The 21,117-nt window shown below is 37.3% G+C and overlaps 1 protein-coding gene across 1 annotated transcript in view; it reads left to right on the top strand.

Annotated features, from left to right (window-relative positions):
- The window catches only part of LOC104470530 (DNA polymerase alpha catalytic subunit-like), a gene marked incomplete at its 3' end in the record, with an annotated part of 67,874 nt that overhangs the window by 21,353 nt on the left and 25,404 nt on the right, over positions 1 to 21,117 (top strand). The window lies entirely within an intron of this gene.

Genomic DNA, 21,117 nt, shown 5'->3' with positions numbered 1-21,117 from the left:
AGCTGGAGCTCTGCTTTTTGTGTTTTACTCCTGTTTTTAAAATAGTTGATAGAGTTATAGAATAAATGCATAATGATTTTTAGCTTGGAAAAAAAAAAAGGCTCTGGATCCACAGGCAGGAGATGAAAACTCTGAGTAAACTTATCTTGGTGGCAAATTAAGGACTAGTCTTCAAATTGAATTTGCTAGTACAAGGGTTAGCTTGCTGTTTAATTTACTACACTTCCCAGGAATACAGAGGCTAGCAGATCCCTTAACAGGAGTGATCTGAAGGTTGAAACATCCACAGCTTCTATTTATGGGGTTCTTTCCTCTCAAAATATATAGTCCTCTGTTTAATTAGTAATTATATTTAGGGGTGGTTGTGTTGTCATTGTAAGTACTACTTTCAGGGAACTTTTTAGTTGTGTTTGCCAGTTAGACCAAAATACATTGTAATAATGTAGATATTACATCTTCTAGTTTTACTATTTCCATAATATGTTAATGTGTTCTCTGCCCAGAATGATGTTTTTCAGGCATAGATACGAAGTTTCTGCCTTAAAAATCAGTAACTTCACAGCAAAATGGAAAATTGATTGTTGTTAGTCCCCAAAAAGTCTCCTGTAAGAAGTCACATTCAATACTAGAATCTTAGATTATTTCTTCGTTATTTCATATGTTTTATAACATAGGAGAAAAGATTTATGTCAATATGAAGTAAAAACACCTTTTTATATGTTTATATGCTTTTACAAAATGCTTATTACCATAGTAACTGAGGGAGCCTATTAGGTTAGTGTATTTCTTTAAATGTTTCCAAACATACATAAAGTATTATCCACATATTGCACCAGAAAATTTAAGTCTCTGGTTTTTTAAGGAGCTACAGGCTTCTTAAGTGCCCGTACTAGTACATTATCTGTGTATGTGATCATGGTTCCATTAAAAAAAAAACAAAACTCAAAACCAGAGGGAGGAAAGGGAGCAAAACTATGTGAAGTATGAGCTTAAACTTTCAGACACTTTTGTTTTTGTATGGATGTGTGATCTGGCTTGAATCTCAGTCAAAGGAAATTCAAAAAAGGAAATTTTAATTTTTTATGTATGTGTATGTGTGTCATATATGTAAATATGTATGTATGCACCACTTACGTACGTGCTAAAGCTAATTTAAAAGAAAAAAAAACTTCGAAACACTGCAACATGAGTGAAAGTGTTGTCACTTGTTATCAAAGTTCCTGGCTTAGAATAGATGTGTCTAGTTTCGTGTTTTTGTTTTTCACCTTCCCAACCATATCCCCTACTGATACGCACCTCTGGTGGCTGGGATGATGTTTTATTTTAATAAATTAACATGTTTCCCACTAACATCTTCAGCTGTCCTATGGAGCCTTAATGTTTTGGTTTTGTTTTTTTCCAGCCCCAAATATCTGAAACTTGTGTACTATTTTGGTTACATTAATTAACTTTGTTTCTCTCTTAAGTAGTTGTGCCATCATTCAGTGTGTCATGCATTTACCTCTGTTAATTCTCATCTGCAGTGTTAATAGTCATAGGTTAGTATCTCAAATAGTAATGCATTAATATCTCAGAAAAGTGGACACAATTCTTAGGACTGGATACAGTGTTTCTCAGGCTGCAGGTACTGCTGTTCTGCAGCTGGTCACTGGGCATTCATCAGCACTGAACTTCAACAGTGGCAAAAGCCGTAATCAACTGACATTCATTGAAATAAGTTTCAGTGAGAGATTTAATTTCCATTATCCATCTGCTAGGGCTCTCCTGCGAGTGACTTACCATAAGCAACAAACATAAATAGCTCTGACTTCTTCAGCATGAATTATAGTCAATTCTGAAGGCTGTGGAGAATTGGATAAACATTGGGAATTATATTGGGGTTTTTGCTGGTATCAACCTCAACTAACCAATACGGCCACCCATTCATTCATTTTAATGTCTAGCTTAGTTTATATCAAAACAAGAATTTGTGGCTTGCTTCCTCTCCCATCTAAAGTAGTTTCCAAACAGATTATCATAGAGGGATTTGAGGTGAAAGGGGCCTCAGAAAGCTGCCTGGTGGTCCAGTTCTTCACTTCAAGGAGAGCTATCTTTGAAGTTAAATCCAGCTTCAGAGTTGCTCAGGACCTTGTCCAGCTGTGTTTTTCCTCACATCCTTGGCCTGGCCTTCCTGAAGATTTTGTAGCTGTCCATCACAGCACTCCATCATGCACTGTTGCACATGCCACATCTCTGCAGTCACCGTGAGGTCATAGGTTTCTAAGACTGTGCATGGACTTCAAATTCCTCCTTCTTGTTCTCTGTGCTGCATGTCTTTGTGTAGAGGCATTTGAGATGGGTTCTCAGCTGTGCTGCCTTCAAGGGAAATGTGGGATGTTCCCCATCATGCTGTCCCCTGGGTGTTTCCTCACTGTTCCATGTACTGTGACTTCTCTCCAGGCTTTGGTCACCATCCCCAAAAGACTTAACGTAAAGTCCTCGTTAGGTTAGCAAGCCTGATGGAAAAGATGCTATTCTTCTGCTTTGGCAGATGGATTTTATCACTTCCCACCTTGTTACTGAGGAGAGGCAAAGGATCAGTTCCCTCGACCTGCTGGCAATGCTCTGCCTCATGCAGCCCAGGATGACATTGTCCTTCTTTGCCATGATCCATGTTGCTGACTCATGTTCAATTTGGTATCCACCAGTTTTGTGTCATCAGCAAACTTGCTGAGGGTGCACTCTGCCCCATCATGCAGATCATAAATGAAGATGTTGAACAGGACTGGACCCCTGGGCTACACTGCTACTTCACTGGCCTCCAGCTAGACTTTGTTCCACTGATCACAACCCTCTGGGCCCGGACACTGAGCCAATTTTCAAGCCACCAAGTTTTTCCAACCACTGGCTCATATTACTTACTAGATTTAAGTACACTTTGTATCCTGAATTTTTCTCCCATGAATATACTTACACATTCTGATCGAGCCCACTCTATCTTCCTTTTTGATGGCGAGAGATTGCTCTTCAAGGTCTGTTGCTGCTATGCGTTTTTCAAGGCCTTGAAATGTTCTTTATGGCTCTTCAGCGGAGCGTACCAGTTGTTTTTCGTTCTTTTTAACTCCCATCACAAGGACCGTGTGTGCTCCAGCATCATTCTCACCGATACCTTTGAAGAAATTCACCTCTCCACATCTTGCTGTGACTGCCTTTAAAACTTGTGTTGAATAACTTATTTACCATGACTCCTTTTCAACTGATAATTTCTGGCATACAGTATCCCCATTCTGTAGGTGTGACCTGCGGTCTTTGTCGCAGTGTGTCGTTTTGCTGTAGTAACGTGTTTTGTTTTGAACGAGCACAGTTTACCTAACCAATTTCCTCATGCTTATCATTATCTGCTGTTCTACTTTTGTCATCTGTAAATTTTATCTGAATTGATTTCTCTCTTCTACTAATCACTGATGTAAATGTTGAAGAGTGTGAGTGTAACCTTTTCTTTGTGATACATCACGAGAATCCCTCTCTATCCCATATTGACAAATGCTCACTTGACTGTCATCACTTTCTGTGTCTTGGAGAATTGATTTTTTTGAGATGCTTCAACTTTGCACCTCTTAATCCGTTTCACGTGTACTTTATTATCACTGTGCAATGCTAATTCTATTGCAATGTCCTTTGGAAGCAAATCAAACACTGTTGAAGCGATTAATTATACTTCATCTGCCTTTTTCAACCAAACTTGTAATCTTATGAAAAAACAAGCTGTCATGTTTGGTTGAGGCTGTTCTGTATAAAAACATATTGGCTGATGTTAATTATATTCCTGATCTTAAACTCTTGATCACTTAAGGTCTGTATCAGTATTTCTGTTGTTTTTCCTCAGGTTAATATTAGACTGATGCCTACAAATAGTTACATGGATCACTCTGGCTTGCTTGTGTAACTGTTTCCAGGCAAATTAGCATTTTGGTAGGTACCTGGGTCTCAGTCTTTTGAGGTAGCTTCAAGTGTGGGGAAGTCCAGCAAGTAACGGATCTTCTTAGCTCTAATAGGGCTATTAAGTTCAAGCATTTGTTATATGAATGTGCTGAATTTTGAAGACCTATTAAGTGTTCTGTTCCTAACACTAAAAGATAGTTGTTTGTCTTTATTTGCTACTAGACTGTTACTGTGCTTTTCCAAAATCCAAGAAAAAGTTGCACTTCTGGTTTTTTTTGTGCTGTAAACAATTTTGTTGCTTTCATCACGTTATTTTCTTAGTTCTATATTCTTAGTTAATATCTGTCTTAATTTTTCTTGTTAGTGTTCTACTTCAGAAAACTTTCTGTCAGCAGCTGTCTGCTTTCAGTCTCCATTTCTTATACATGTGTTTTATCCATTTTACCATCTTAAAATTTGCTTGTAATTTTCCTTATCTTAAGAAAAAGGGCTTTCAAATTGATTGTAACTGTTCTTTTACCCATATAAAATATAATCAGGTCATAATACTGTTTGCTAAGTAGTTGCAGTCTTCTACTCCAGTCATTTAATTTTTCTTTACCTGTCATAATGAAATTCAGAATTTGTTTCAGACTTTTTTTTTTTTTAATTAAGTAATCTCTCTAGATTTTAGAAAGTACTAGTTCTAGATACTTGGGACAATGTGTATGTCTACCACAAACTCAAAGCAACAACAGCGTAGCAGCAGAATTTTTCTATCAGACAGGAAGTAGCAAGTAACCTTTCTACTCTCAAGAGGTTGCAGTGGGAAAGCTTTCCTGGACTGTACTAATTTCAGTATTAAGCTGTTGGCTTTAAAGGCCTTGTAGGTCTCAGTAGCAGGTAACCTTTTAAAAAAGGAAGGATAGGGTATTTGAAGGATCATACTTTACCTGCTGTTTTTATGCAGTTTATTCTTCCTGAATGCGATTTACTAAATAAAAAATTTTAGTGTTAAAAAAAAAAATCCTCAGCAATAAAAATGTCCTGTTTATTTCACTTACTGTGTCTGTCACCAGTGTATAAGCAATAGAAAACAGTCTCTTCCCCATGCTCAAGATTTTTTAGTTCAATGATTTTGTGACAGGCCTGTATTTCTGTTGAGTTGGCTTTTTTCCGAATGCTTACACATGAGCATCAATTGCTTAAGGCCCATCTGGTTACTTTAGTTGGTGTCTAGAATAATTTAGGTTAAAGAAATTCCTGGATGTCTTCTGGCCCAACCGTTCCACTCATAGCAGGTCCAACCTTGATGTTAGGTCAGGTTGTTCAGGGCGGTTCTACAACCTATCTAAGCAAGACCAGTGTGGGTGCAGACAGATCAGTTTTGTGCAGCCCTTTTTCCTACTCTTAACATGGCCCTTTTCATCCTGAGTAGTCATGCAACCAGTTCCAGATGGTCATGTCCACTTCTATGATAAAGGAGTAGTACTGACTGGTTTCACATCAGTCCATTTGGAAATGGACCTGGGGTTGATGCAGAGGAAGCTGAACTGAGGGGAACTGGCTGAATTAGAACATTCAAACACGGTATCTGCTGTTTAAGCACCTGGCTGGGCAGGTAGGCTTTAGCATGAGGAGGCACGCATGGATGAAGATCACCTGTGAAAATTTGGACAAGAAGAGCAAACAATTATATTTGAGTGTGATTGGTTTAATAAAAAAGGAAAAGTATGAGAAAATTCTTAAGTCTTTGCCTGCCTCTGCTATTGACAAATGCTGGGCAAAATGTGTAGCTTGCGGAGAAGGTGGAAATTCACTGTTATTATGGTTTACTAAGTTTCTTTCAAGAAGCAGAATCTGTGTATTCCTTTAAACCCTATTCTCAGAAAGGGCGGAGAGATGGATTTCTTTTTTTTTAATTTAAAAAATAGAAGAGAGATCCTGATACTGCAGAGCTGGACATTTAAAAGCTGAAAAAATCCTAGAATTAATACTGTTTACTGAACCATAATCCAGGTCATTTATGTATGATGTTGTGCCATTCTGTCTTTTTTTTCAGTACACTGCAGCCTGTAGGTTGGCCAGTACTCATTAGATGAGCAGTGTGTATTAGTTTCTTTCCATTGCTAGATGCATCCACTAGATGCCCTTTACATTACCGAGTGCTCTCTCTGAAACTTGGCCTGGAATTATTTTTCTCATGGAGTTTTCTGTGGCCTACTTTACTGTTGAATCGAATGGATCTTAAAGAACATCTTTACAAGAGCTGTGTAAAACGAGGAGACAAATTATTTTTATTTCTCAGAAAAATGAACCATAGGGGAATGAACGTCGAAGGTGTCCCTAAGTTTGAGGCCCAATTTCTGAAGCAAAGGACCTGATTTTTCGGAGTGTGTAGTATTGTATAATGGCCCAAAGCACAGCTTTCCATTTTCAGATGGGTCTACTCAAACTTCATCTGTGTAGACCTTCAGATTTCAATGGAAACACAATGATTTCTCAGGTGGTCATTGCTCTTGAGTCCTTTCAATAAACGCAAGTGACTTGTCCAGCAGCATGGAGAGTCTGTGTAGCAGAGGCAGTAGTGTGTTTCAGCTCTCTGAGGCTGGATTCGGTTGCCTTTAGCACTTTGTTTTAATTTCTTTCATTTTACTACATGTTCTCCATTGTTCATAGTGCATAGGGATGCAGCAGTTGTCTTGTTCACTCTGCAAGCCTGTTTTATACTAATGGCAGTCCAATAATTTAATGAAAATTAAAATATAGATATGGTCCTTTAGCTGTAAATTGACACGTGATTTGTATGTACAGGGAACTGAAGTGAGGATTACGCTAGCTTCTGATTGCATGCTTCTTACAGCTTAATGTATTTTTCATATACTCTGTATGTGAACGTGCAGTGAACATCCATTGCTAAAGGATGCCATTGCATTTTGTGGGAATGATACACATACATCTGATTATAGAATTTGGCCTGTATGGAGACATAACTTGCTTTTATTAATGGTATCATGAAAATTAAGCTCCTAACAGTTCAGTCAGTTCGCGGTGGCTTAATAAATGTTTCAGCACAGAACTCATGCTCTAATAATATTTAGCAAATTTATTGTGAAGTCAATTAGTAACATGCATGACTTTTTTCAGCAGCTTTTTCTTAAGCAAAATTATTTCTCTATATTTGTTACATTTCTGAAATAATTGGTTTTATATAGTTCGTAAAGTCTTAATAGAAGCCTATACTCTAAGTTCCTTACAATTACAAAGAAAATAAGTTTAAAATTATTAGTTTATTAAGTATATAATACTATTCATAGGCAAATGTTTTAATACAGTTGATATTCTGTTAGAAACCACCTGATCTTATAATTTGAAGGTTGTTTGGTTTTTTTGGGGTTTTTTTTTAAGCAGTTGCTTCCTCTCTGATTTTGGATTTTAGTCATGATTTGACTTAAACTTTCATGTCTTACTAATGCTGCCAGCGAGAGAACTTGAGCACTGGATAGTTTACTTAATTATCTGCTATACAACATCTGCTAATGTATATTAAAAAAAAAATTTTAAATGCTGTCTCATCTTTAGGTCCACTGTGGACAAAAAAAAGCAAAGGCAGATATGATGACAGTAGCTACCCCGTCTGCTTGGCACTGTCTTCCTCCTCCTCTCACTTTCAGTTTTCAGTGTAATGAAGAGCAGGAGAACAATATTCTGTAATTAAGGATTCCATTAAGTTGAAGAAAAGAGCAAATGGAGTTGTTTGTTCTCCTAGCTGAAAAAATTTGTCTGGGGTGGGGGTTAGCGGTAGTAGTGTAGAAAGAGAGAGAGGTGGGTGGAGAGACTAAGTCAGGGCTGTTTGTTGAATATACTGTTAAGGACTGTTACCATCCTAATTAATCAAGTTAGAAATTACAGCTGTAGTTGGTTTCCCCCCAATTCTTGTTATCAATTTTCTTCTCTTTTGAGACAAAGCAAATATAAATTTTGTGTTCATTTGTCATTCGTTCTTTGACTTCAGCATCTCTGAAAATAACAATGTAGCACAAAAGACCAGTATTTACCTAGTTGTAATGTGGGTTGCCATGGTGTTTTGCAAATTATTGCAATTATGTTCACCATGCGAGTCGCCCTTGGTAACTGGCGAAAAAACTGATAATCCTGTTTTGAACAAAAGGTCAAATTGCTGAATAGAAAGTCTTGATTAACTAAAAGATGTACAAAGTGGAATTATTTCCTACCATTCAGAAATAGTTCTTGATCGGGTTTGGGGGAGGGGGTGAGTAAGTACATCTGATTACTGAAGTACAAAGCATTGAAAGGATGTTGTCTTGAGCCTTTCATGTAGTCTTAATGGTGGCTTTTTTGTCAAATTTACCCATTTGCGGCATTGAAAGAGGCAGCTGCATTTAAGCTTGAGAGATGGTGCTTTTTCAAGAGTTCAGTGCATGGAAAGTTCTCAGCAGTATCTGCAGTTTACTATTAGACCTTCAGCTATTAAAACTGATGTGCTGCATTTGAGCCCATAGCTCTTGGTGCTTGTAAAACCCTCTGACTGATGATCTAATAAAGTGCTCTTACCGGACAATCTCTGATCAGATACTTTAGAAAAAAAAAAAAAAAATAACCACGGCTCTGAAAAGGATGGGGGGTAGAAACACATGGCTAAACAGAAAAGTTTGCTTTTGTAATCTGCAGTGGAAATATTAGTAAACATGACTTTATTTTCAGATTAAGTACTTCAAAGGACCAACATATTGCTCCAGAAATAATTTTATTTGCATTTACAAAAGTAAAAATTAATCTGAAAATTTTAAAGGTTCTTCATAATCACCGGTTCTCAACAAATGCATATAAATATACAGAGGGAATGGTCCTCTTCCCATTCTTGTATTCAAAACGCTGTGATGGATTTCCTGCGTTTTAATGCTGTGAATTTCCTTTCCTCTTTCGTATTTTTTCCAGGGGGAGAGGGGGGAGGAGGTGTGAGGGAAGAGGTGAAGAGGATGAAGGGGTTTTCTTTTTTAATTATTCTGCTTTTTGTTTTTAAATACCTACCTGGAAATTAATTCTTAAAAGTTTGGAGAGCCTGTGTGAGAGCAGCATGAAAGCAAAGTAAACCTGAACAAGTTTGTGGGTTTACATTCTGCATCACCTAGCAACCCCCCTGCTCAGCCAGTTCTCTTGTCTGCCCCCAGTCCTGTTTACAGACCATTCAGACTGCTCTTCGAAACCATGAAAGATATTCAGTTTCATTAGTGCCATTCTCAAGGAGAAAATAATTAAACTTAAATGAACAAACACTGCTTAGTGATGCTTTAAACTTTTCTAGTTTAAGGTGACCAGACCGTTGAGACTGCTTTCTCTGCCATTACCTTACATTCCATTGAGCTCATCTAAATTTACATGTCTATATATCTATGTGCATTATCATTTTTAAAGTTTTCAGAACTGTATTTACTCCCTCAGTATTTAGAGATGTTCATAACCATATTGCAAAGACAAATGTTTCACATAAACAATTTTTTTGTCTCTTTGCTGACTTGAAATGTATACTTGAGTTGACAAACCTTACTATTATTGCCCTGTAGTAAGTAAAATCTCTGTGTGTTCTCTATGACATCTGATGTCATATTGAACTTCCTGCAAGAGAAGTCTGTGACAGAGGAAAAAATTCAAGACTTTTGAAATGTTTGAGGGGAGAGGGAAGAGGGCAGAATTGTGGATGAAAGGGGAAGAGTAGTGTTTTTTAGCTTTCTGACCAAAGTAGAGGCACAGATTTTAAGAAATCTTGAGTTCTTACTGTTCGTATATTGCTAGATTCTTTAACAAGCAGTACATGGATGCTCTTTGTGCTTTGTTGACAGTGGACAGGCAAAGCAAAATTTTTTCTGAAGCAAGTTACTGTACTTAGTTGTGACCTATTGCAGCCTAAGAATGTGGCTTGCTTCAAGTTGTACGAATAGGGAGAATATTTTGCAGAATGGACTTGAATACCCTTATAGAGGTTTTAGCTCTCCATATAGAAACATATATGACATCTTTCAGTGATCCTTTTCTCGATGTAGTTTCCCCTATCTAGTAATTTTAAATATGCCTTTTCCCTAGTTGCTTACTTGAAATCCAGTTTAGCTGTTTTCAGATAGTCTTAAGTAAAATGAAATTGTTGGTAATTGGTGGCTCTCTTTTGTGAGCGGTATGTTAGCCTCTGAAGAATTTGCTCTACTTTTTAATGTTTTAGGGTGCATGTTTTGGCACCTAGAACCTTATTTTACTGAAGATAAGAAGACCAAGGTATTGGCTTTGATGTGAAGTAAAGCAGAACATGAGTTTATAATGTGCAACTGTTAAGGTTGGAATTTGTCCACTTGTGGTGCTATTACATGTGTTTAAAAGAGGACCACTGTTTGCATCAAACCTATCATAAGGGTTTGGAGTGTTCTATTATCCTTTCAGCAAGCTGATGACAGAGCCTGGTCTTTGCACAAATGAGATCAATAAGTTTCAAATAACTTGTATGAAATGACATATGACTGTACATTTAAAGATGTCTTACTTCTTTTAAAAAAATCAATTTTTAATAACATGTAAAACTCCAGCATTGACCTACAAGACATTTTTCACTTCTGTCTTGTTTGATAATTTTGTTTAAAACATTTTTTACATTAGCTTGAGCATTTGGGTTCTTTTTTTGGGGGGTAGGAGCATTTTTGCTTCTTCCCCTATCTCTGGCTTTGATGGTTTTTTCCCCGTGAGACTCTTAACGGTCAAACTGGTATGACAGATACTGCTGAGAGTAATATTTTCTAGAGATTAATGAAGTATTCTTTCAATCTTGGGTGATTTCTTTCAAATTTTTTTTTTCAATTCTGGATTAGAAAGCAATTCAGGCTCACTTATTTTAGAGTATCCAAATCACAAAATAGCATTCTACAAGCTTTCATTTTCAGTAGCCTAGAAATAGGCATGATATTTTGTGGCTGACTTTGCATCACAAGAGCGATGCATTACTCATAGGACCTTGAGGTATGTGAGTACTGAAAAAACTCCTGAAAAGTATGCTTATGGGACAGAATTTTGTTGTAGGCTAAACCCTCTCAAGTTTATGTCAATTTTCCATAATACCCAAAGGGAACTAGGTTTGGGTCTTTTCTTTGGGTGTTTGGGATCAAAGCAGTTGGGTGCGAAAAGGTGAGCTTCAATTTTTGTAAAGGCTGCCTAGAACCCACATCAGTGCTTCTTTCATTCTAGTGTCATCAGCTTTTTTAAGATAGAAGGACACTTTGTGTTCTTCTGAGAAACTCAGGTCGTGTGTATTTCTTCTCTCATGCTTTCTTTAAGGTAGCAAGTTAGTGTAGCTACATTGCCCTCAATTACAGTTTGTCTAGTTGCTTTTGACCTTCTCAATATGGTCTTTTGAAGATGTGATTCCCATTCTCAAGGTGCTTTTGGGTCAGTTTGGGCTGGCAGCTTTCCAGTGCGGAACTGAGACAACAGATGTGAGTGTCTCTGAGAACAGGAGGTTTCAGCAGATGTTATTCTGGAGAGGGTATCCTTCACTTTTACCAGCAGTACTGTCTCATTGGGTGGTAAAGTGATAATTTGCCTTCCACTAGGAAGTTGTTGGCTAATACACTTCAATTTGATAACATCCTTTAATGTGGTTCCTGTGATAATACTGGATATATAACCAAACATCTCCAGGATCTGTAATGCTTTCAAGTAGTACACTTTCAAAAGCAATTTGTATGTCCGTGTTACCATTCTTTAGTTTAAGAGTCAGTTCTGTATTTTTCCTGAAAGATCGCTTCTATCCATTAATCAGCCTGGATAATGCTGACTTCAAGAGGAGCAGAATGAACCATCCAGGAAAGGAGTTTCCTTTCCTTATAAGAGTTTTTTATCCACTCCATCCCACAGATTAACTCAGATCAGTTATATAGGCCAAAACTCAAGAAGCTCTGAAAATGAGGAAGTGCTTTGAAAACAAATTGAAATGGGATCTTCAGCTTTCATTGAAGTGAAGCAGCATGAAATGGAGTGTGAAATGCTGTGGTCCCTGTGTACTTTTTCCCTATATTGGATGATCAGGTAGCATCAGACTCTAAAAATATTCATACTGAGAAATGTAACCTATTTTTTTCTGGATGAGGAACTAGCTATAGTATTTATTATATAGAAAAAGAAAAAACCATGTGAAGTCAGTGTCCAAGAGTGAGTTCATAAAATAGTTCCTTATCTTTACTTGTGATCCAAATAGTCATATACCACACTGGATCTGTGATCATGTCTCTTAGTGCACTATAGTTAGCTTTACATATAAATTTCAGGAACAAATTTCAGTCGTTGTTACTATAATAGTTACCAAAACTATTTGCATTTCTTTTTGGAATTTAAAGCCAAATGTACACAACACCTAACAAAATACCAGAGAACATGGAATAAGCATTCCCTGGGTAAGGGATTTAAGCTGTAGGGTAAATTTATAAAGGAGTATATGCAAACCTAAGTTGCTTCACCATTCTAAGCATATGCTGCAGTATCTTTTCCTTCAGCTAGATGAAGCTTGATGGCATGTTTAACATGGTACCTATCCAAGTTAAAATAAAAAGACAAAAGCTCTAGTCAGCCAGCATCAATAATAGACTCTTGACCCAGCTCCTTTTATGAAAAAATTTTTCTGAAGAGTCTGCGACAATATCAAAGGAATTTATTATTATTACAGGTAGGACAGCAGTATAAAGCCTTAAAACAAGGCATCCTCAAAGATCATCCTTGTTTTGTATAGCCAAATTTGAGTATAAATATGTTATACAAGTTAGTTTAAAGAGATTTTTGACTTAAAAGTTTCAGTTATGCCTGGCAGTTCACAAGAACTTGAACACACTCTTCATTTTGGAATTCTTTCACATTTTGAAATTCTCAGATGAAATTTGGACATATCTTTATAGCTACTAAGGGGTCTCTTGAACCTGACACTAGGGCTTCTCACTTAGTACAACTTATATCTCTTGGTAGTAACATATTAAAGAAGTGGAGAGAGCTTTTCCAGTAATTTCGTTTTAAAATTTTGACAAAGTGGAAAAGAAGGTTGGAGTTGCTAGTATTTCAATAACAATATTTATCCATATATTACTTTGAGATCTAAATATGTCTAAACCTATCTATTGAAGAGGTTTTGTAGGTCTCCTGATCCTTCAAAGATAAAATGAGATCCTTCTCATGATCAGAGAGACGTATTTTTTTTTATTGGTGCTTCGTATGTGGTTTGCTTGTGGAATATCAAGCCTTTCAGGAACCTGAAAAAGTCGCTGACCCAGAATTCTGCATCACTGATTGCTTCTAACTCCATCATTCTGTTTTTTAGGATTAGTTTACATGATTCTTGTCAATAGAGTGTGCCTGCTCGTTCCTTATCACAGAGATCATAACTGACAGGAAAAAAGTAAAAATTGATGCACCACCTGTGAAGCTGCAGGTCCACCTTCTATTTCCAGAGCTAACTTCTATTAGTAGCCTTTTACAGAGCTTAAAAAAAAAGTCCGTTTCCTCGGAGAAGTTGTCAGTTGGAGGATTTTATAAAGGCTTCATTTTAGATGGTGGTCATTTTGCTAAGGGGTGAGGAAACAAGGAAGTCTGATGGCTCATTTTCCATACATTATGCTTTTGTGCGACAGGGTATTCTTTTTTGTTTCCCTAAAATTTCTTTCTGACAAGATTATCTCCAAATTTCACTTTGATGAAGAATTTACTTGTCTTTTCTTTCCCCTGCCCAAAGAGGGTAGATGACGAAGAGGTAGGTTTTTAGATGCCATGTTGACCCACTCTTTTATAAGTTCAGATGATTCAGTCTCCAGATTGTTTGTATTAGTAGCTACAAGTGTTCCAGAGGAATGGCCGTTCTCTGCTCAGGCTGTCTAGGAGACACATAGACATGACTGAGTCAGATGTCTTATGATATCATCCGTGTGGAACCCTCCTGATCAAAGTGTTCTTTACTGAGTCTGCTTTGCTAGTCTCGTGGATAAATTACTCCATCCATAAGAATGATCAAGCAACTATGTGATGTATCTTTGTACTTGCTCTGGAAAGACAATCAGGATGAAGGAACTAGCTGGAAGCAGCTAGAGAAAGTATGTGAAGCAGGCAGGCACCAGGATACAGCAAGGACTTTTCCCACAGATGAGAACAGTGTGTTTCTGATTATGCCAATCCTACCCTCATTGAGTCCTCCATCTTGAGAAACCCTTTCAAAAATTGAGTCTATTGCCTTTCTTATATCTAGCAGGAGTAGAATTGGTTTCCTTATAAGAGAGGTCTTCTGATGTTTTTACCAGGTACATTTCCCCATGAAAAGCTGAGATGTTGCCTGAGGAACCTGAGTTGTGCTGGACTTCACATTGCTAAGTGGTAAAGTTTCCCATGTGAAATCTTGTTTCACTATTTACGATAGCATCGCAGACCTGGGGGGATTTATTCTTGGGGTTGCAGCAGTAGCAGGTAGATGTCACCCTAGTCTGTGTTGTCTACTGCGATTCCAGTGCGTGACACTAGTTCTTACTCTGTCATTCAGATTTTCACTGCTGCTGAGCTCTCACCAGCACAGTGCAAGTGCATGGGATCGAGTCAGTGTTACTAGTAGAGTGTTTCTTTGTTCTGGACAGGCAAAAAAGCAGATTGAAAGTTGAAATTACTTAAAAGCTGTTGGATTTCTGGTACACAGCAGAAAAACTTTCTGACTTCACAGCAGTACCTCATCTTTAAGTGGATATTGACACCACCTTTGGAGTTTTAAGTGTAAAATTGTTATGAAATTCTTAAAAGATGTAGCTGCTGGTAATAGTGAAAATACTCACCAAAGCATGTGCAAACAGAGGTTTTGCTCAAGTTCTAATTCCTGAGATGCCATATACTACTAAACAACATTTGTCTATCTGCTTCCCCAAACATTCAGATATTTACAGAAGACACAGACTGATGGAACAGAGAGAACACACCTGGGATGTAGAACAAGTTATTGCAAGTGGAACAGATAACTTTCAGGTCACTGAATCAAGTCTGCTATTGCCACGAGAAACTTTGTATTAAATACTTCATAAAAACGTCTGTCTTTTAATATTGCCTGGGAGTATCAGTAGATTATTGATAGTTTTCCCAGTAATGCAGTATTAGTGGAACCTTATCCTTCCAGGGAATTTCAAGCCATTTTGACCAGATTTTCCCTGTTAGGCAATGCTATCCGTAATAATGGACATTGCAGGAAAATGCAGTTTGAAGCTTCTGGCCTTGAAAAAGTGGAAATAATATGCTTTTGTAAGAGTAGTCTGAAAGGAGAGGTCAGTTTTAAGTTAGGGTGGCTTGGTTAGTAACTCACAGTGATGCCTGAATCAGAAAATTTTCATTGTGTTGTCTTTCACATTCAGCCTACCAAAAGCTGGTTTGCTGATCAGTGATATGAACAGCAAGCTTATGCTGGTTGACAAGGAAAGCATGTCCAGTTGCTTTCCTACACTTTCCTTATGGCATGGTTTCATGATTTAAGGTGATAATTTCAGCTCTGCAGTGAGGAAGGCATGGATTTTGGATCCAATGAGGTTGAGGTTAGGTATCCTAGCCATCTGGCGAATGGACACCATCCATCAAGATCACATTTTCAAAAATCCCCATTAAGACTGTCTTCAAGGGAGAGTAGGACTGTAGAGAAGCAAGAACTAATTACATGTTAAATTCAACTCCAAAGTGACCAATAGTGACCTCTGAATAATTTTCAGTGCTTGCAGCTTGCTTCTTTTTACTACTGCATTTTTTCATTCCATGTGAACTTTTAAAGCATTGTAGTTCCTCAGCATCCAGACTGTGGGAAGGCAGGAACATAGATACAGAACTGAAGTGTCATGGAGAAGCACATCCAGTCTTCTATTGTAGCAGGCAACCAAGCTACATTGTGAAATGTAATTTGTAAAAACTATTAAGATAAAGCTCGATAAATGTATATTGTTGACTCCTGCAACTTCTGTTTGAAAGGCTGTTCCAAAACCACTTGCCTCTGTATTTTGGGCTAATAGTTATAATGCTTGTTGATCACTAGAATGTGAGAGGCTAATTCTCAAGAACAGACTTACAAAGAAAGAAAATTACTTTTGACTTGCAAATTTCTCCCCATTAGCTACAGTTTGTGGACATAGTACTCTTCAGGGATTTTCTTTTATATTGTGCATTTACTTCAGGGTTTTTTGCATACATTTTTTATATTTTAAAATGAACGAAGCATTTGTAGACAGAATGTTTGGAAATGCTGGTTGCTTTTTTTTTTCCTGACCATCTTGGGTTTCCTTTCCCACAGTGTTGCAGGTACCAAATAGAACAAAACTGAAGGTTTCCTATTATGATTTTGTTTGATCTATTGCAAATTAATTTACAGACTCGGTGATAGCTGCTGGGAAATGAAGGATTGGTTTTGTTTGGTCAGTGAAGATGACAGGCATGGATCAAATAAGGATTAACAATAATGCACTTGAACAAATTGAATCAGAACATAATGCATGTATTGAATTTGATTGCAACATGCATGTCCACGGAAAAGTTTTTTGTTTAAAACAAATCAAGGCTATGGCTTAATTATCAAAGGGAAACAAGAGACATAAAGAGCTACATGTTTCTGATACTGCTTTTTTCAAAAATAGCTCCCTTCACACAGTTATCTACATGTTTAATTTCCATGCATAATAGCAACAGTTCTTGTTGTCATTTGTTAAGAGAGATTAACAGATAGTAAGTACAAACAAACACAAATAAGGCCTGAATAGAGAGGTGACAAAGAAGAAAAGACCTCTTTAATGTTAATTATAACTGGTAGGAAGTCTATACAAATGACATTAACAGTTTTCTATATGAATTGAAGGGACATTGAGTTAGTATCTACATAATGTTTGGGTTTTTTTATCATAGGCAACAACTTAGATCTCCTTGTTAAATGTAGCTCATTGAGAAATGTACTTTTTAATGAAATTTGTATGTTTTGATCATTATTTCTTAGTAGTTGAAAACAAGTGTAATAGTAACCTGTTGAATTTGAATGTTTATTTGTATCCTAAGCTACTGGTTTTAGTTTAAGCAGGGTTTTTCAGTTTTTTGTCACCCGTATTTTGTGACCAGCAAAGTTCCCAGCACTTTCTTCAACAGTGACTACATTAGACTGAAACAGTTGCATAAAGAAACTGGCTTCAAATATCATTGTGTAGTGGTAGTCTGGGTGGACCATCTATGCATTCCCTTATGAGACAATAGAGGCAGTACCTTGCAAGTGGTGTAGTCCTTTGTTTCTTAATTGTTAGCTAAAAATACCAATAGGTGGCAGAAAACACACTGTTACTTTTATCATGCATTATTTTCATGGTTGTCTATGTTTGAGTGTTCTCCTCAGCTGAAGTTGGGATGCTGCTCCCATTCTAGGCTTTGTTTTTTCAGTTGCACTTGGCATTCCCTAACTAAGTACCTTACTGTCTAGCCGTTTCCATGCTTAGTTTTTCTAGTATAATGCATTGTTTTAAAGTTCAAATGTAGTCTTTGAATATGTTTTGAGTCGCCTACATGAGTGTTCTCTTTGTGCACACAGGCTCTTAAACAGGAGGGTTTTGGAATGGGTGAGGGCACTCTCCACACCTCCCCCTGCCTGTCTGTGTATTTTAAGGCCCTGCTCGTGTCAGAGTGCCACCAGATGCTTCACAGGAAGGTAGAGATGCCACATAATAAGCAAATATGGCATAAACAGCTTTCCACAGAGAGTATAGCTTTTGTCTCTAGGAATTGACTTAATGGAAGATCTATGACAATTCATTATCCTTTCCAGAAATGTTTTTGTGTTCTCCCTCACAGTGGTTCTAATGGTATTCTCAGTACTCACATAAGTGAGTCCCTGAAGGTCTCAATACTATCCTTGAGTTGCTTTTTTCGGTAGAAAGTTATTCCATATCTATTAAAATTGAGTTATTTAAGAAATATGAGGCAACACATTATCACCTTCCTCTTTTAGAAATAAATCCTAGATTCATTAACCAAACCAAAGCTAAGGACTGTCTTTTTGGCTTGAGGCTCATTTGTGTCTGCTAACTCCAGAAGACACAGGTCAGGTGTCGCTGTTAGGTCAGGTCCTAAATTAGGACTTCTCATGGTGAAGAATCTGCTGATGAAGTAGTTCAGTCTTGTTGAGTGACATCTGTCTTCTAATGTCACTTGCAAAATATTTGACATAATTAATTTGTATGTGACAAGGAGAGTGGTACTAGGACTGCTAGGGCAACAGTTGTGGAAGAGACCGAAATTAGATCTACAGAAGACTTCTGAATGCTTGGAATTTTCTCATCTTGCTGTATTAATTATGTGATGTTTTACCTTGTTAATCTGTATAACGATAAAACTCAAATGTCGTGATCAGATACACTGATCATACTGTTTCCAGAAACCTTGCTCTGACTTCATTAGGTGTACCTTTAGTTTACTGAGAGAGTCTAGAGCAGCGTTTGCCTCGTCCCAAAATCTGTTAGGTATATTGCTTTTTGGAGATGCTTTTTTCTTCCTCCATTTACTATAAATCGGTGACCAGCACTAGACTGGGTATTAGGCTTTTTAGATAACCAAAGCTGAGTGAAATGAACCCCAACTGCATGTCTTAATGGACTTTCCATTTCTGCATTACAGACTTGAACACATGTCATAGGTAGTGCTATATACCTTGCTGTTGGCATGAAATTCCCCACAAAGTTTTTCTAGTTTGCCCACATGGGCGTAAAAGCTCCTTTCTGTAAGAGTAACACAAGTGTTTTGATTGGCTTGGCACTGAGTGAGATAATATTGAGTGTAAGACATGGCTGTAGAAATGGTGAAAGAAGAGAGGTCTCCGGAATAAATTATTTGGAAAGGATTTGAGGTTTCATCATAAACAAACAAACAAACAACCCTGAATCAGACTTCCAGCACTTTTGAAAAGATTGTAGAAGAAAATATTTTCAAGTTGAAGAAAGGGATAAAGCTGACAAATATGAAAGAACGCAGTGTTCAGGTTATCTGATCCTTTAGAGAACAAGCTGCAAAAACAAACAAACAGTTTATCTCTGCATACTCCAGTAAATTATAGGAAATACATAGACAAAATACAAAAGAGAAAAAAACTTCTAAGAGTAGACCTAATCAAATCCCATTCTAACAAGGTTTTGGAAAATGGAAAACTAAAGTTTATGTATTCGTCCGCACAAGTTCCAAAGCATTTGAAATAAAATAAATACGTAACTTTAAACTAAGCTACTGACATATTCATATTGAATCAGGATGCTGGATTACTGACTGAGGTACAAAGTACAGATTCAGTTTTGACCCTGCCAGTGAGGAAAGAAAACTTAAATCGTGTCTTATTAACAAATTTGCTTTGCCAGCAAATCAGAATCTCCAGGAAATGGAAGCCAGAAAAGGTATATAGTTGTAGGCTTTCATTGTTGACTTGTAACCAAGATGGAAATTAGTGACAGTAGTGCTCTGAGTGGAGTTGTGGAAACTGGAAAGGCAGGAAACATGGTAATAATTGGAATCCTGAGCTGCCACTGTGGAGATATAAGTAGAAGTCATTGCCAGAGCATAATGTTGGGGCAGCTAGTTAAAGAGCCAGTGAGAAGGGAAGCAAGCAGCTTCTTGAGTTGTCCTCTGATTTGTAGTATTTCTGTCAAACTACCAGGAATCATGGTATAGTTAGATTAAACTTCTTTGCAGGAGCAACAAAACAAATTTTGGAAACAGAGGCAAAAATAAAGTCTTTCCCAGCAGAGACATCAACAGCTGATCAACTGAAATGCAGAGTTTGACAGTGCTGAGCTGCTCATGAGTGGTAAAAGCAAAAACTGCTTGAGAAGAGTTGCAGAAAGACCTTGTGATACCAAGTTGACTTGTCAGTTAACAGTGGAAGATTAAATCCTCTGCCAAGTAATGTTAAGTGGTGCAGATGCTGAAAACTGAATCTTAATTTTGCATACAATGTGTGTAATGACTTACTACTGCATAATAAAATTATAATATATATATATATATTCTTGGGTAATAATAAATATCTTTCTAGAAATGACTGCTCAGTGCTCAAATGCTCAGTAGTGCTCCATGCAAACAGAACTTGAGGAAGGAAAGGAGCAGAGAACAAGATGGTAAATACAATCTTGTTTCTGTATAAATTCATGTGCATTTAGCATCCTGAATACCGTGTGCAATACTGGTTTCACCTCCCTCCTCATTTGTCCTGTTATCCCCACCCCTCCTTTCAAAGAAGACCTGGAGGAAATTCAGAGAACAGCAACAAAGATGTGGAGTGGTTTCCATGCAAGGAACAAGTAAGTAAATTAGGACTGTGGTTTGGAAAAGAGTTTGATTGCAGGTGATGTGATGGAGGTCTGTAAAATCATGAGTGGCATGGAAAAGGTGAACACAGAATGACTATTCCTAGTTTCTCCCAATATAAGAACTAGAAGGCATTAAAAAAGAAAAAAAATTGTTTTTTAATGTGTTGAAGAAAAATAAGATTCTTTTCCTATAGTGTGTAGTCGTTCTGCAGGATGTTGTAGACGTTAAAAGTTTACATTTGTTTGAAAAGCACTTGAAGTTCATTGGGATGGGGGTAGTAATGCATCCATCACCACTGAATATAGAGACAGTGATTGAGGAAGTCCTTGAGCCATTTCCAAAAGCTAGAAAAATCTGGAAAACTTTTACTGTGTGCTTTCTCTTATGCTATTCCTTAGGTATCTGCTATTGGTGGTTTTTAGAGATGAGGTGTGGCGTTGGTTTAACTTGTGGTTGGACCTGGTACAAAAGGTACCTCCTTACCAATCTCAGAAGCATTCTTTCTTTCATACTCTTAAGAGAAGCCCTTTGTGTTGTCTCCCTGAGCTGACATAGAGCATGCTGGCTCAGATTTTATTTCATTTTAGCTCGGCAAAATGTTAGTTTTTCCTAAGTGAGTCAGTTTACACTGAGGTCTCAATAGCTTCGTACAAAAAAACTATTCAGAAAAAAAAAAAAGAAAGAAAGCTTTTTGCTGTCATCAGAAAACCTAGAAGTTAAAATTGTTTTTCCCCTCTAAAACGCAAGCAAGGAAATGGCACTTTAAAATTTCATCTTTTACAGGTCTCTGGCATGTCTTGCTCTATGGTCTACATAGTCACATAAAATAATTCTGTTATATGCTAA

The sequence above is a fragment of the Pterocles gutturalis genome, unplaced genomic scaffold (assembly GCF_000699245.1).
Source record: "Pterocles gutturalis isolate BGI_N339 unplaced genomic scaffold, ASM69924v1 scaffold6730, whole genome shotgun sequence".
In the NCBI taxonomy this organism is placed as follows: domain Eukaryota; kingdom Metazoa; phylum Chordata; class Aves; order Pterocliformes; family Pteroclidae; genus Pterocles; species Pterocles gutturalis.
Note: the sequence above shows the minus strand (reverse complement) of the source record. Positions and strands in the feature narration are given on the sequence as shown.